General features: G+C 37.2%; 1 pseudogene; it reads right to left on the bottom strand.

Annotated features, from left to right (window-relative positions):
- Nucleotides 1-5,628: 5,628 nt before the first annotated feature.
- On the bottom strand, nucleotides 5,629-8,457 carry LOC101440682 (myeloid leukemia factor 1-like; annotated as a pseudogene).
- Between the last annotated feature and the right edge of the window lie 773 nt (nucleotides 8,458-9,230).

The raw sequence follows: 9,230 nt of genomic DNA, 5'->3' as shown, positions 1-9,230 counted from the left end.
ATTTTTAACTGTAACCAATATGAAAATATCCAAACATTTTTATGTACCCTGTATACATGCCCTGGAGAACTCCCTCCCAACCATGTGCCCCCTATCAATAACACCCCACGCCAGTATTTCTCCCCTGCCATAGTTGAACCTCTCTGTGATCCAAAACTTCTTAAAAAAATGGAGCCTAATATATTGCCAGGTTCCATTATTAGTAAAATGGAATATAGTGATGGGTTTAAATGTCCAACTTTTTAATAGCAGCCAGTCTAATAGGTATGAAATGATATCTCATTGCAGTTTTAATTTGCATTTCCTTAATCACTAATGATGTTGAACATTTTTTCATGTGTTTCTTTGTCATTTTTAGTTCTTCTTTGGTCAGTTGTCTTTCTTTTCAAGTCTTTTGCTCATTTTTTAGTCAGATAGCTTGTCTTTTTGTTGAGTTGTATGATCTCCTTATATATCACGGATATTAAACCCTTATCAGATATGTGATTGCCATATATTTTCTCCCATTGAGTTGGCTGCCTTTTCACCCTTTTGACAAAGTCCTTTGAGGTGTAAAAGTTTTGAATTTTGAGGAGATCCCATTTACCTGCACACCGATGTTCATAGCAGCATTATTCACGATAGCCAAATTTGGAAACAACCCAGGTGTCCATCAACTGATGAATGAATAAACAAATTGTGGAGTATACACATGGTAGAATATTATGCAGTGGTAAGAAGAAATGAAGTTGTGAAATGTATGACAACATGGATGAACCTGGAGACATTATGTTGAAGGAAGCAAGCCAGACACACAAGTGCAAAGACTGTATGATTGCCCTCTTATGAGCTAAATATATTATGTGAAATATAAATATATTATGTGAAATATGAATGTGAGTAGAATGGCATATATAAGACTGGTTTTCTTTGAAGCTGGACAAATGTAAGTTAATACTACAAAATGCTAATATCAGACAATAAAAAATTACACTAAGTGGGGGAGACCAGACACAGAGTACTCCATATTATATGATTCCATTTATATGAAATGTAAACATAAATCAATTTGTACAGATAAAATGAGATTAGTGGTTATGTAGATCTGAGGAAGAAATGCTAAGGGGTGTGGAGTCTTTCTTTTTGGAGTAATGAAATGGTTCTAAAATTTTTGAGATGACGAATGTACAACATTGTGATTAAACCTAAAGACATTGATTATACACTTTGGATAGATCATATGGTGTGTGAATATATCTCAATAAAACTGCTTAATAAGCCAATTAATTGTACAAGAACAGCCAGAAAGAGCAGGGGAAACCAAGAGAGATTGATAGGTAAGGAATTTTCTTGTTTGTCTGATTTTTGTTTATTGTTATGGAAATAATGAAAATGCTCTAATAATGATTAAAATGATGAACACACAACTTTGTGATTATAGCAAATACAATCGATTGTACAATTTGAATAAATTTTGTGCTTTATTAATAAATATCAATAAAATTGATTTTTTTTTGAAGTTAGTCTCCTTGGGGAGCAGATGTGGCTCAAGCAGTTGAGTGCCTGCCTCCTACATGGGAGCTCCTGGGTTCAGTTCCCAGTACCTCATATACAAAAAAAAAAGACAATAAGCAAAAACCTTGAACAGACAATGAGCAAAAACAATTAGCAAACAACAAGCAAAAAATACTGAAAAAACATTGAATTGTATACTTAAAAAAATAGGGTCTATGAGGGAAGTGGTTGTGACTCAACTGATAGAGCATCCGCCTACCATATGGAGGGTCCAGGGTTTGATACCCAGGTCCTCCTGACCTGTGTAGTGAGCTGGCATACATGCAGTGCTGCTGTGCAGAAGGAATGCCGTGCCATGTAGGGGTGTATCCTGTGTAGGAGAGCCCCATGTGCAAGGATTGCACCCTACTGGGAGAGCCGCCCTGCGTGAAAAAAATGCAGCCCACCCAGGAGTGGCGCCTCACACACAGAGAGCTAATGTAGCAAGATGACTCAACAAAAAAGCAACAGAGTTTCCCAGTGCTGCATGAGAAGAATGCAAGTCGATACAGAAGAACACAGCAAATGGACACAGAGAGCAGACAATGGGGAGAGGGGAAGGGAAGGGAGAGAAATAAATAAGTCTTTAAAAAAAAAAGGTTTGTGACCTATATGTTAATAAAATTATTATTATTTTTTAAAGTAAGTTTCCTTGCCACTGATACTGTCAGCTACCTAATTTCCCTCACTGGTGGAAATCATTGTTACTGATTTACATGTTCCTCCAGATATATTTTGTAATATATTTACAAATATACATACACATATTGAACCTATGAAGCTTCCATTTTTGAAGTTTAAAAAATCAGCAATTTCTTAAGTTTCAATCTTACATAAATACTTATACATACGAATATAATTTTAAATCACACTAATGTTTGCATGCTATACACACTGTAGTGAACTTTGATTTTTCACTTAGTATACCTTGCAATCTTCTCATATACGTATACAAGCTATTTCATTCTTCTTTAAAAAATCGATTTTAGTGATACATATTCATAAAGCATATAATCCATCCAAAGTATACAATCAATAGTATTTGGTATAATCACAGAGGTGTGCATTTATCACTTTAATCAATATTAGAGTGATTCATCACTCCAGTAATAATAATAATAATAAACAAAAACAGAGAGATTGAGAGGCAATTATTAAGGGGGGTAGAGTTTTTTTGTATGTTTGTCTGTTTTTTTGCAACAGCTTCCTAAGGGAGGTATTTAATACTGAGTTAGTCTATAAATTAAAGTAGCTAAGCCTATAGACACACTGTAGCATGTTGGGTATTTTTACAATTAATATTCTGTTTCCAATCCCTTTATGAGCTGGTGAATTATTTTACATATGAGCTGGGTTTTTTGAAAAAGTAAAACAAACAGAAAGTGAAAGCTTGTTTTTCATCTGTAGATTAATGTTAATTTTATAGGACTGCCTTTTGTTTTTATTCTTGGAAACAGGAAGGAGATTTTTTTGTGCCCCAGAAATACTACCTATTTTTCTTTTCAATGTGAACTGTTACAAGGTATTTTAAAGTGATATACTTTCTTTTTTAATCCCCCCCCTTGCGACTTTTTGCTTGCTGTCTGCTCTGTGTCCATTTGCTGTGCATTCCTCTGCAATTTTTTTTTGGCTTGTCTCCCTTTTTGTTGTGTCACCTTGCTGAGCCGGCTCTCTGCCATGCTTGCAGGTCGGCAGCACTCCACAGCATTTGCGGGTGAGCCTGCCTTCACAAGGAGGCCCCAGAATGTGAACCCAGGGCCTCCCATATGGTAGACAGAGCCCAACTGATTGAGTCACAGCCGCTCCCCAAAGTGATATACTTTCAATCTACTTAAAGAGTCTGTAAAGACAATATGTTCAGGTCTAAGAAATGGCTTTCTAGATAATTTGCTGATTGTGAAAAAAAATCCTGCTTTAAAAAATAATCTGTTGGAAAAGACTGCTAGAACTAAAACAAGGTACAACAAATGTAAATTGCAAGAGGGTGACCAGAATTAAAATCATCTAAGGTCCGTGTATTCTCAGGGTACAAGGTAAAGATAAATGATAACTGATGACTGTGCTCAGAAATGAATGTCAAAATAATTACTTTGAAGAAGGTAAATGAGAAAAAAAGGAAAAATTGCAATCCAAAATAAGGCAAGAAGGGGAAAAAAGAAAAGGTAGAATAATTAGAAAACATAGTAAGTTGGTGAAAAATAAATTTAAAAATGTAATATAAGTAATCAAAAAAGGTAAGTGGATTAAATTCTCCAGTTAAAAGACAAAAGTTTTCAGCCCAGATTTTTTGAAAAAAATCAACTCTATGCTGTTTCCAAAAGGGCATACCCAAAAAGACATTAAAAGGTTGAAAATCAGAGTATGGGAAAATTAGGCAAATGCTAGCCAAAGAAAGCTGCAATATTATGTTATAATAAAACATTTATGCCAAAAGTATTAATAGAGGAAAAAGGAGACTCTACATAATGTTAAAAGATTCAATTCACCAAAAAGATAAATTAATTCTAAACTTATATATACATAATAGCAACATTAAAATATATAAAGTAGAATTTGACAGAAGAGACTTATGGTATTGGACAAGATGGAGTAGTCACACTTCTCCCTAATCCTCATGCGAAATACAACTGAAAGCTATGGAAATACTACTTAAATTTATGGATTAGTGAAATTAGCAACAGTATAGAAAAGTAGAGGAGTATAAACATGGCCACCTAATTTTCTTTCTAAATTTAAAAACAGAAACACTTCGAATTAGGGATTTTCCTTGATAGAAACATTTTCTCAAACAATTTTTATTATAAACTTCAAACCTAACTTTATAAAAACAAATGAATTCTTGAATTCTAGAATAAAGAAGCTACAGGTGAATTTTTAAATGGTATAATTAAAAGTTTGCAATTGAATTATTAAGCACCTTACTCAAAAATACACATCACCTGTCTAACAAATTTTGAGATAATCGATGTTCAGGTTTGCAGAATACAAATGGATTTTTCTAAATGTCACAAAAAAGCCGAGCAGCTTTTTCCAAGGACAAGTTTTTCCTGGAGATACATTAACCTGTCTGGGAAAGAAGAGCAGAAATATGCTGCTTAAGATGCTGAAGAGAAAGATCAGTGTAAAGTTTGTTGACGGTTATGAATGTAATTTAGAAGAGTGTATGTGACTCAAGCAGTTGAGTCCCTGATTCCAGTGCCTCCTTAAAAAACAACAACAACAACAAAAAACAAGTAAACAAACAAAAAATCAACTCAGGGGAGCCGATGTAGCTCAGTGGTTCAGGCGCCGCCTTCCCACATACGAGGTCCTGGGTTCAATCTCTGGCTCTGGTACCTTGAAAAAAGAAAGTAATTTAGAACAAAATGAGTCTCTAAACTGTAAGGGAATTGTAACAAGAAAACTCATGTACATTAGTGTTTTAAAATATTTTTCTTGGGAGCAGATGTGGTTCAAGCAGTTGAGCAGCTGCCTCCCACTGGGGAGGACCCAGGTTTGGTTTCTGGTGCCTCCTAAAGAAAAAAACAACCAACCGATAATGAGCAGATAACAAGCAAAAGACAGTGAGAAGACAATGAGTGCAAACAACATGTAAAAAGCAATGCACAGACAGACAAGGGAGGCAACTGGAGGGGGGATATTTTTCTTTGAAAATGAACTATTAGATTATTATTCTTTATGTCCTTCAACAAAATTATACCTAAGTTCTCATAAAACACTGCTGGTATAGTTTTATTTATTTTTTTATTTTTAAGCTAGCTGGCTACGTAACACATAAAATTTGAGATGAAGTATAAAAGAATACACAGCCATAGGAAAATAATTGAGGAAGTAAAATCAACATCAGAGCTTTAAAAATTAGTGTTTAAAGAGTTTTATAGAATAACAATTTATTCACGTGTTTGTAAATCAAAGATTTATCCCTACAGTAGGGCTGATATAAAGCTAGCACTTCGAAGAACATTCAGATATTAGAATAAAGTTGCAAAGTACAGTATTGATTTAAAAATAAGGTATTGGTCATATGTGTATTAACTCAGCACCATTACTTTCTCCATTCAAACAATCTTAACAAATCAAACACATGCTAATTTTTTAGCTGCTGGTTTTGACAGAAGTCCCTATGATTTTGAGTTTGCCCACAAAAACATTTGATCTTCTTCCATTTTCAAAACTGGACTTTGGTGAGGTTCTCCTTTCTTCTAATTTCATGAAATTCTGAATTTTCATGAGCAACACTTCGCATTCTAGTATCTTCTAGATTGTGCCCTTGTCCCCCGGGTCTGTACTTCAAAACCTCGTGTGGTTTTTTAATGTAACATTTTGTGTGATCTATGTATCTTTAAAAAAAAAAAGACAATACAATAAAATAAAAATAATAATACATATCTAAAAAAACCACACCTCATGTTTCCACTCATTCTCAAAAGCATGAGCATCCCTTCAGTTCAGATCAGTGAACTCTTCACTGACCTCTGCATCTCCAGTCCTATTGTTCTTTCACTTTTATCTCTTTAAAGACTTGTTTTATTTATTTCTCTCCCCCTCCCCCCCATCCCAGTTGTCTGCTCTCTGTGTCCATTCACTGTGTGTTCTTCTGTGTCTCTTTTTGTTGCATCATCTTGCTGCTTCAGCTCTCCGTGTGTGCAACACCACCCCTGGGCAGGCTGTGCTTTTTTTGCAGCTCAATGCGGGGCGCACGCCTTGCACGTGGGCTCCCCTACATGGGGGACACCCCTGCGTGGCACAGCACTCCTTGTGCATGGCAGCACAGCACATGGGCCAGCTCATCACACGGGTCAGGAGGCCCTGGTTTAAACTCTGGACCTCCCATATGGTAGGCAGACGCTCTATTGATTGAGGCACATCCGCTTCCCTCTTTGACTTTTTATTTGATTTATTTAATTAATTATTTATTTAAATTATTTCTCTCCCCCCCCTCCCCCCTCCCTCAGTTGTCTGCTCTCTGTGTCCATCTGCTGTGTGTTCCTCTGTGTCCGCTTATATTCTTGTCAGCAGCACTGGGAATCTATCTGTGTCTCTTTCTCTGTTGCGTCATCTTGCTGCGTCAGCTCTCCGTGTGCACGGCACCACTCCTGGGCAGGTTGCACTTTTTTCCGTGCTAAGCTGCTCTCCTTACAGGGCACACTCCTTGCATGTGGGGCTCCCCTATGCAGGGGACACTTCTTCGTGGCAGGGCACTCCTTGTGCGCATCAGCACTGCACTTTGGGCCAGCCACATGGTTCAAGGAGGCCAGGGGTTTGAACCGTGGACCTCCCATGTGGTAGGCGGTCGCTCTATCTGTTGAGCCAAATCTGCTTCCCCTCTTTGCCTTTTGATGACAGCGGCTCAGTCATGGCTATGATGACCAACAGCCATTTTTTTACAGACCATGGTCAGAAAATCTCAGTGCTCGCCTGGTTTTCTTCCTCCATACAGGTTTGAGTTGAGACCTGGAAGACATTTGGTGGCTCATCTCCTATGTTGGAATAGGCCATACCAGAGGAATAACAAAGCAAATGTCCCCTGGGATCCGTTGAAAGCTGACCAAGGTTTCTTTGTAATTCCTGCTTACTGTTTTCGCCAATCTAGCTCCATTCGGCCCATTACCTGGAAAGGGCTGACATCTGAGTCAAGGAATCTTCAGCATCGCCTCCAGCTCTGTGATCACAAGCTCCTCTTCTACCATCGGAGGTGCTGCGCAAATCGCTTCCAAAAGTTCAGAAAAACTTCCCATCTGTGGCATACTTTCTCCGTGTGCCCTAAAAGAATCAGCGAAGAAAGGGTCATCCACAAAGCAGCTGCTCAGCGTCCCGAACCTTCTGGGTTTCTCCCAGGCAGCGGCGCAAGCAGGCGGATTGGTGAGCAACGAAAAATGTTTGTGGCCCTGATCGGGAGCCTGCCTCTTGGTTGGCAGGGCGCTTCTCTTCCTGTCGCGGAGGTGGCGCCCTCCAGGGAAGGTGGCAAGTGAGGCAAAGCTCTGCCTCGTTCTTTTTCCTTTTACCTTTGTGCCTATTTGTATTTTTTAAAATCAATTTTATTGCTACATATTAATAAAGCACGCAATTCGTCCAAAGTATGCAATCAATGGTATTTGATATAATCCTATAGCTGTGCATTCATTACTTCAGTCATTACCAGAGCATTTCCATTACTCCAGAAATACTAATACTAAAACAAAAACAGATGAACAACAACAACAAAAAAAAACTCTACCTCTTAATAATCACCTCTCAAGCTCTCTATTCTTCCCCTGTTGTACATAGCTGCTATTTATTTACCTCTCTAATTTATTTGTATTTATATTTTGTGTAGGTGGAGCCAAACAATATGTAGTACCATTTGCCTAGTTTCTTCACTTAGTATATTTCCTTTGTTTTTTTCCCTTAATGGAAGATTATTAATATCTTACTATACACTACTATTCATAGGTTGCTTTGGTTGTATTTTTACCTGATATTAACATCTTGTAACAGTAATTTACATTTGTTCACTTTCAAAGAAAAACAGTCTTATGTATGCAATATTACCCATACTCATATTTCACATGAAGTTTCACCACACTATACAGTCCCATGTTACATTTTTTAGTTTTCCTTCTAGTAATATACATGATCTTAGACTTTCTCTTTCAACCAGTCATATACATATATTAGCACTGCTAGTTACAAATCTATCATGTGCTTTCACCATTTCTATTCATATCCAACCATTTATGCACAACCCTTTTACCAATTCTGCACAGATCAACCCTCAGCTTTCCACTCTCTACCCTCACCTATATTCTAGTTAGTAAATTTACGAATTTACACAATATATTTAGTTCACAATAGCACAATCATACAGTATTTGTCTTTGTGTGTCTGGTTTGCTTCACTCAACATAATGTCCTCCAGGTTCATCCATGCTGTCATACGCTTCATGACTTATTTCTTCTTAGAGCTGAATAATATTCCATCCTGTGTATACATCACATTTGTTTATACATTCATTGGTTGATGGTCACCTGGGTTGTTTCCAATTTTGGCAATTGTGAATAATGCCACTATGAACAGTGGTGTGCAGATGTCTGTTCGTGTCGTTGCTTTCAGTTCTTCTGGGTATATACTTATTAGTAGTATTGCCAGGTCCCATGGCAAGTCTGTATTCAACTTCTTTAGGAGCTGCCCAAACAGTCCTCCACTGTGGTTATACAATTTTGCATGCCCACCAACAGTTAATAAGTGTCCCCATCTCTCCATATACTCTCCAACTCTTGTAGTTTTCTGCCATTCTACTAGTGGCCATTCTAATAGGTGTGAAATGATATCTCATTGTGGCTTTCATTTCCATTTTCCTAATTCCTATTGATGTTGAACACTTGTTCCTTTTTTTTTTCTCCATTTGTATTTCTTCTTTGGACACATGTCTATTTAAGTCTTTTGCCCATTTTTTAATTGGGTGGTTTGTCTTTTTATTGTTGAGTTGTAGAATCTCTTTATATATCACGGATATTCAACCCTTATTTGAGATGTGATTTCCAAATATTTTCTCCCATTGAGGCAGCTGCCTTTTCACCCTTTTGACAAAGTCCTCTGAGGTGCAAAAATCTTCAATTTTGAAGGAATGTCATTTATCTATTTTTTTTGTCACTTGTGCTTTGGGTGTAAGGTCCAAGAAACCACCACCTCCCACAAGATCTTGAAGGAGTTTCCCT

This window comes from Dasypus novemcinctus, chromosome 31 (genome assembly GCF_030445035.2).
Source record: "Dasypus novemcinctus isolate mDasNov1 chromosome 31, mDasNov1.1.hap2, whole genome shotgun sequence".
Classification (NCBI taxonomy): domain Eukaryota; kingdom Metazoa; phylum Chordata; class Mammalia; order Cingulata; family Dasypodidae; genus Dasypus; species Dasypus novemcinctus.
The sequence above is the reverse complement of the archived record's forward strand: the minus strand, read 5'-3'. Positions and strand labels throughout refer to the sequence as shown.